The sequence below is a fragment of the Lactuca virosa genome, chromosome 8 (genome assembly GCF_052849685.1).
Source record: "Lactuca virosa cultivar CGN04683 chromosome 8, Lactuca_virosa_CGN04683_v6, whole genome shotgun sequence".
In the NCBI taxonomy this organism is placed as follows: Eukaryota; Viridiplantae; Streptophyta; class Magnoliopsida; order Asterales; family Asteraceae; genus Lactuca; species Lactuca virosa.
In genome coordinates this window covers 302256117-302264681 of record NC_136433.1, presented here as the reverse complement: position 1 = coordinate 302264681, position 8565 = coordinate 302256117, and the positions used below count along the sequence as shown (strand labels likewise).

The 8565-nt window shown below is 31.1% G+C and overlaps 1 long non-coding RNA gene across 1 annotated transcript; it reads right to left on the bottom strand.

Moving 5' to 3' along the window:
* Positions 1-5234: 5234 nt before the first annotated feature.
* On the bottom strand, positions 5235-6937 carry LOC145128863 (uncharacterized). The gene is made up of 3 exons (XR_013717146.1): positions 6526-6937; positions 5634-5710; positions 5235-5509 (listed from the first exon to the last, which is right to left on the bottom strand). It is a non-coding gene; the product is annotated as an uncharacterized LOC145128863 (long non-coding RNA).
* Positions 6938-8565: the final 1628 nt, after the last annotated feature.

The window sequence follows — 8565 nt, the reverse complement described above, 5'->3', positions numbered from 1 at the left end:
AAATTTCTTTTTTCAACCACCAAAACCATTCAGTCATTTGTTCAAAAGACAATCAAAGTGTAATGTGTTCTCAAACATCAGAGTAAAATCATAAATTAATAATGTGGAAATAAAACTCCAGGGGATGTAGTGCGATCAAGTCGAGCCCTTCCCTTTGGAACCATAAGTACCCGAAACGTTTAAAACATGAAACTGTAAGCACAAAGCTTAGTGAGTTCCCCAAAATACCACATAACCAACAAGGTCCCCGCCTAATATACATAATGGGTTCCGTTTAACATACATAACGGGCCCTGCCCAATCTACATATCGGGCCCCACCCTTCATAAACAACGAGCCCCACCCAACATAATATCGGGCCCCGCCCAACACACATAATGGGTCCCACCCAACATACATGCAAGAGTCACAAAGACAGTCTAGTATCCTAGACAATATAATAAGATGATTCACCTCACACTTGAAGTCGAACAGACTACAGTTCGTATAGTCGGAAGGTTGGCGCTACACACCACCTAAAGAACCATATAAGGTCAACCCCTTAGTCTACTATCCAAACTACCAATTTGACCAAAAGTTAACCAGGTCACCACGCCTTGGCCAACCAATGGTCACCACGCCTTGGCCAACCAATGGTCATGTCATGGCAGCCAAATGACAAAACAGTCGCACAAACCTAATTCACCACGTCGTGGTGAGCACCTTGCCACGTCGTGGTTTCTGATCCTGGACAGCTTAATGGATTAAGCCCTTAATCCATTAATCTATTTTCTCTAAGCTTCTAGGAAGCTTCTTGAGACCCTAAAGGCTCATAAGAATCCAAACTTTATGGACATTCATGACCCATGCATGTCATTCACTCATACTAGGTTAAATGGTAAGAAAATGACCTAAATCCCATTCATGACTCTCAAAACCCTCTAAACTTCTATATCCATAAGATATAATGATCAAGAGACCTTGGTGAGTCATAAAGTTGCTAACTTTATCATACAAAATCACGCAAACTTCAACCATGGACCAAAATATACTAAATAACCTACATCTATAAGGAAGGAAACAAAAAGATTAAGTCTTGAAGACTTACAATGGTCCAGGAGATTATCACAAAGATGGAGATGAGATGTTTGTTGGATCCTTGCACTAGAAATCTTCTTCTCCTTCAAAGGTCACCAAATCACCCAAAATGAGTTCAAGAGCTTGAAAGGAGGCTAGGGTTTTGATCTAAGCACAAAGAGGAGTGATGGAGGCTGATGGTGGGCAAAACCTTAGCCTCATATCCTTTAAATAGGGCCTTAAGCCCAAAAAATTAGGGGTTAAGCCTAGGACGCCGCCACGTCGTGGTCAATGTAATGCCACGTCATGGCTACTTAAAATATTCGCGGGCCAAAAGTGGTTGACATGTCGTGTGTTCTTCCAATCACGCCATGGCTACCAACTTCCACAAGATTTAAGCACCAAAATAATACTTGAAAAATGGATGTTACAACTATTTAAGTTAGAAAGTAAAATTGTTTAATTTTCTTTTGAACAACATCAAGTTGTTGTTTAATAACACTAACTTATAGTTTAAATATTTTATTATTATTTTATTGGAAATGACTAGTTAAGTAGTTTGGTTATGTTTAACAGATTAGATTAAAACATAGTTTGTAGCTCAAAAACTAACTGTTGACAGATAAACTAGTTGGAAAATATTTTGTTAAACTAACGCATAAGTTAGTTGAAATATATAAAATGACATAAATATATAAATTATTGAGTTTTATTATAAATGATAAAAAGTATATTCGGGAGAACTAAAAAAAAGCTTAATAAGCTCATTAAAACCCTAGTTTGAATAGGTTTTTAACAAACTACATTACAAACTACTTTTTTGTTTTCAAAAATATCAAAATAAAAAAGCTCGAAAAATTAACTAGTCGTGTCAAACATAGCTTAAGGTACTATTAGGTGATATTTGTTTTTTGTGAGGTAAAATGTCTGTAGCCTCCGGACCACATCTGCAGACCTCTGAGTAGAAGAGGTGGACCAAACGTCTGCATTCTGAAAGAAGACTGTTTGTTTTTTAACATCTGCAAGCTGCTAGAATAAACTAAAATCTAATTAAACTTATTAAAAAACTTAAAAGAGTTTTTCAATAATTTAATTACTTTATTATATATAATTAACACATGTATATCAACTTTTATGTATTATTGTATAAAAAGTGAAAATAAAAAGGTACGGATTAACGTATATATTTGATAAAACCAACAAACTTTGGTCGTAAAGTTATAAATAAACATTGTAATTAGATATAAAAGATTTAACACATAAATTTGATGGAAATAAACTTTGATTTTAAATGAAAATTTTTAAAATTTTTATTTTACCTTTTCAATTAAATCAATCAAAAATTAGGCATAAATATTTTCCTAAGAAATGAATGATACTGCATTAAATAATGTTTTATAAAATTTGGCACAAAAAAAATATAAGACAATATTAAGATTTTTTTTTGTCTGCTCCAATGACCTTATTGTAATTAAATTTTTATTTATAAATTTGTCAAAAATATCATGATTGTGTGGTCAAATATTTTTCTTTTAGTATTGTAATTTTTTTTTATTAAAATTTGTTTATAATAGATAATGTTGGAATAAATCTAAGTTTTAAAAAGAACAAAGATGTGTGTGTTTTTTTAGACTAGAAGATGTCTGAAAATGTTTGAAGACTCTGATCCACATCTGTGCCAAGAAGATGACGCGGTCACCTAAAATGTAGTTTTCAAAAAAACAAACAGCCTACGAAACCTAATGTCTGCGTGTGGTATGCACCGTGCAGACAGAAAAGACCAAAAAGATCTGTAGAAAAAAAACAAACACCACCTTAATGTTAGTTGAAAAGCCAGTTTTCAGCTTATAAACTAGCTAATCAATAAACTATTGCAAACTAGCTTATAAGCAAATTTTATGAAGTAAAACAAACTATTTTTTTTTATTTTAACAAACACTAAATTAGAACACGTAGCTTATTTTTATCAAACTCTTACACTCTACCGTTCTTAAAAAAAAACAAAAAAAAAAGATTAAAAAAGTTAAAAAATAAAAGTTACCCAGATATGTCTAAGAAAAAGTAATACAGTAAAACCAGATTGAAAAACACATTATTATTTTATTATATTATTCTTTGAAAAGATGTAGTCCAAAATACAACAATATTGGTTCCAAATGCCACTTTTTATAACAGATACAAACTTCATCACGAGTAGTACTAATCGTAAAAGCTTGAAGGTCTGTTACTAATTTCATGGCGTCTTAGCACTTGGGGATGGAAACCCCACAAGTGCTTGCAACCTTCCTTGCATTAGGAGAGGTAACATACGATCTCAAACTAGGGTTCTTTATGTACCCGCACAGGCATGGGCGCTGCTGTTTCAGCTTGGAGCAACACTGTGCCGATGGTCTTGATGATGATGTGAACGCCGGCAGACATGGTGATAGCTGCGTCACTGAGCAGGTGGCCGCCGTGGCAATCTGAGATCCGGCCAAGATCACCACCAGAACTGTTACTGCCAATAATATTGTGCATCCTACTGATGACTTCATATCTGAGTATCTCGAAGAATGCAAAGAAAGAAAGATGGGTATGGAGGAGTTGCATTTTGTGGAGGTGGTCTTGCTTGAATTTATAGAGGGCAGGATATTAAGAAGAGGCGAAGGCCACAATCATCGCCCTCAAGAGGCGGCTAGAAATTATTAAATGCCTCAGTCGGTAGGATATGTTTAGGTAAAGATTTCTGCCCATTTGACAAATATTTAATGGACTTAACGAACGCTTGTGAAGGACGAACAGATTTCGATTTTAAATGTAGCATAAAACAAAATTGACAATTAATTTCCCATACTACACTGCCTGCCAAAATTTCTTATCGGGACCGTGACATTATTCATATTTGGAAACTCCACCTTCTCTACATAATTTTCCATTTTCGTTAACCAACTTTATAATAGATGTAATCTTGTTATATATATATATATATATATATATATATATATATATATATATATATATATATATATATATATATATATATATATATATATATACTAGATACGTTTGAGGGCACGACCCATGAAGGGTAATTTGGGCATTTCCTTCAATATTGTATCAAGACAATCACAAATAGAGTACAATGCCATAATACACGGATAATTATCAAAAAAAACTTTTTATGAAAATACTTTAATTTTGTAAACCGTTAAACGGTAGGAAGACGGTTCACACCATGACAAAACCTGAAAATGCATCAAGCGATAACATTAGCATCGTTGTCTTCAAAGATATGTTATTCATTCCATAAATATTGCTAAAGTTTGTCATTGCACATAGCTTACACGGATTTTATTTGGCTATTTGTCAAAATATTTTTCAATAAAGACAAGAGAAGAACATATGTAAAATTCACCTAGTATATTGGTGCGAATGAAATGGCAACATACTCTTATTTTATGCTTTGTTGTATTTCGAACAGGAACTTCGCACAAAGTACCACACATTTAGCAAAGCTGAAAATTATATTCGTTTCCATTATCGAAGTATATGCTATTATCACCATTTCAATCATTATAGTATGTCATTTCAATAATTAATAGTATGACATGTTCGTAGTCACAAACAAAAAATCATATACTATAATGAAATTGAATACTGGTTTCAAATCAATGATCAAGATATCTATTTTTATGACAAATCAATCAAAGGAAGAAGTAATCAGGTAATTCTAGTGTATTACACTCGACAAAACCCAACTTTATTCTAATACTTAAGTACGTATTTAATCGTACCTATAAAAAAATTAAAATCCTTTGATGATGATAAGTAATCAATTTTCTACACATGCCCTTAAAAAGTTTCAAAGTTATGTCTATCATTTTAGTCTTGCAATCTGCAATATACATCGATCAAAATGCTACAACTATATATTTATGAAGTTGTAAAAGATAATTTTACTGGTCCAATCTCTATTTCCAAGAACAATTTCAGTTAAGCATTTTCCTTATGTTTGAAGCCTCTCTTAATTTGCCAACCAACACACCCAAATGGTTAATATAATTAACACCAACTCGTTTCTCTAAAAAAAATTAACTGTATAATAACTTAAGATCAAAAACTGATAATGTAAAGTGTTGGCAAGAAATGGGAGCTTTATACAAATTGTAATTTCTCTTGTGGTGTCGAAAGGCTTTATAAATAGCTTGCATCAAAATGATTTGGTAAATAATGAACACTACTTGAAACTTATATCTTGTCTACAAATTTTTGTATAGCGTACGAGACACATCAAATAACCTTTATTTTTTTAAAATTTTGAATTCAAATGTTTTATTCTTGCAGAATTTTCACCGGCAGCCGGCTCCCTATCCACAAGCGCAAGCTTGCTCCAACAGCATCCAACTCAACTTTAATCTTTGCTGCACTTTGCTTAACTTTTGTTACTTTCTTTTTTATACTAAGAAGCTTTTTCCTTGAATCAGAAAAAAAATGTTATGCGTATTTTTCAGAATCTTTTACCACAATAAACCAAAACATCTATTACAGTAAGCTGACCAAATGATAAAAAAATAATAAATTTACATAAAATTTCATACCTCCCAGAAGCATATCCCAGTATGAAATAAGTCATTACTTTATTGAGAGAGGTTCGTTAGACAATCGCCAAATTTTCCTGTAGATACAAAAATATACAAATTAAATACAATAATAATTGTAATCCGTTAATTATAGAAAACAAAATTTTGGGTAATATGACTTCATATAAGAAGAAATTAGAGTACGCAAGAAGTTGATTCAATGTGGCCAAATTTGCCAGTAAAGTTTTCTCTATACCCTCAATTTCAACCTCTAAATTTCAAGATTCAATGTTCTTTAGCAAAGCATCTTGAATTTCCACGTAACAATCACTACCATTTTCTTGCTTTCCAAAATCAACCCTTAAAAACATCGGCTTACTTGATACCACATTTGGTCGAATAGGTGGTGGGTTGGCCACAACACCCATTAAATATGGAGGGACAACCACTATATTGTCACCATCTATATTGCTCTTTATTCTTCTCAAAGATTGGTCTCTTACATTTACAAGATAAAATTTGATGCCTTAATCTATATGTGAAGCAACATAAAGCAAAAATGTATGGTTATACTTTTAGTGTTTTGAAATGAGATTTGTAGAGCATTATATATAGTAAACCCATAAACATTAAAGAAAATCGAACTCAAAATTAAAAGAAACAAAGATTTTATAATAACAGCACACTAAACCCAAAACATCAATCGCATAATAGATTGCTTCAAATTATGCAGCAGGTAAGAATATGAGGAGTTTCAAAGTTCATATCTGAATATGGAAGATAAATTCTAAGAGAAAGGGTCTTGAATGGAGAGAAGAGGATTGAGGAGGTCTCAAAAGTAAAAAATTCAAGAAATGAGTTTTAATAGTGACTTTTCGTTCGAAATCAACAACAGAAATTAAGTGGGTACCTGATATCAAATTCTTCTATACATGCACATAAAGAAATTCATAAACCCACAAATCTCAAACATCTTCTTCCTTAAGTAACCCCCTTTTCCCTTTACTTGCGGTTTCCCACTTGTGAAGGGTCGTCACCACAGATGTCAAAAAGGAAAAGAAGAAAGTACGAATGAGTAGTCCGTGTTGAAGATGAACGGAGCGAGAGAGAGAACGACAAAATGAAGCTTTCCAATTTCAGTTATCGAATATTTTTGTGAGATCCAAAAAGAGAGAAAAAAATGAGTGGGAGAGGTGTAAGAAAGAAACAGAAGATAAGGAGCGGTTGCATGTTGGGGTAGGAAACATGTATCCGAACAGATATGACAATGCAGGTGTAAGGATGAAGCAACGTGTCTATGGAAGGTCTTCATAGGGAAATGGCATGGGAGCCAAAAAGGAAGCGATGGTTGAGGACGGGTGTATCGTTTTCTCTTAAACGTCTCGTGTGGGCTATGATTCACCGTTTCAACCTGATGCCATACGCCCCTTTTCAAATACACCCCACGCGCTCCACTCGCTCTCTAAAAAATAGGGTATATATATATATATATATATATATATATATATATATATATATATATATATATATATAACTTTTTACTGTTTTACTTTGTAAAAAATGGTGGGATGTTGTTTGAATTCGTTAATAATAGAATTTTTGCATAAGCTACATTTTTGTTTTTACTGTTTTTTAGATTTCACTTTCTAACTAATTATATTGAGATGCACAAATTCTTATTCAATTTCCGTTGCTTATCATGCTTGGACATTCTGATGCTCCAATCCCATTCATGATTTCCTTTTATCACATAAACAAACAACAGAAAGATTTAACTTCCAGTTCTATATAAGGGGGTACTTTCAAGGAATGACATTACAATGACTATTTTTTATTAACGCAAATCAATGGCATCTATGTTATGAACTTACGATAAGATTGTTTACTACCAACTGCCACTAATATTTTCTTTAAGACGAAAACATCTTTCCATTTTTCCTTGAATATATAGGCTTTAATCAGGATTTCATGATGGTGGAGCCTATTGTTATTATGTTATGAAAAACTGCAATAAAGTCCTTAATTATTAACCTTATAATCGATTTAGTCTTTATATCTTTTTTTTTATTCAATTAAGTCCCAAAAACCGGTAATCGTATTCAATTTAATCATTTTATCGGGTCAACAGGTTATCCAACTTTCAAAAATTACATTTTTGGCCCAGATTTCAAAATTTGTTACAAATTTGGTCCAAAATTTACACTTTTGGCCTAGATTTTAAATTTTATTACAAATTTGGTCCAAAATTTACCCTTTTGACCCAAATTTTAGAGTTTTGTTATGAATTCATCATAACTTAGTTGTTTTTCCAACTTTTTTCTCAAAATTTTATTTTCAATATGTTTTTTCTTTATAAATCATATTTATACAAAAAAAACATATTTTCACATAAAAAATCTTATATTTTCTATATAATATTTTTTAAAAAAAAACAAAATTTGTATACGAAATACCTATCTATAAAAATAGGTATTTATTACGTACATAAATATATATAAATCCGTTTTTATAAATATATATATATATATATATATATATATATATATATATATTACAAAAAAAAATGTATACAAACACCTATTTTATTATAGATACATTTGTATGCAAACACATATTCACATAAAAATATATACAAACACCTATTTCATAGTAAACATATACATTTCTTTTGTAAAAACATATTTATATGCGCCCAAATAAGTGTTTGTACACATTTCTTTTGTAAAGACATATATATATATATATATATATATATATGTATATGTATATATATATATATATATATATATATATATATATATATATATATATATATATATATATATATATATATATATATAAACGCATATTTTATAATAAATGAATTTGTATTCAAACACGTTTATATCTAAAATGTATACGAACACGTATTATCTAAAAAATTATTTAAACACACTTTTATAAAAGAAAT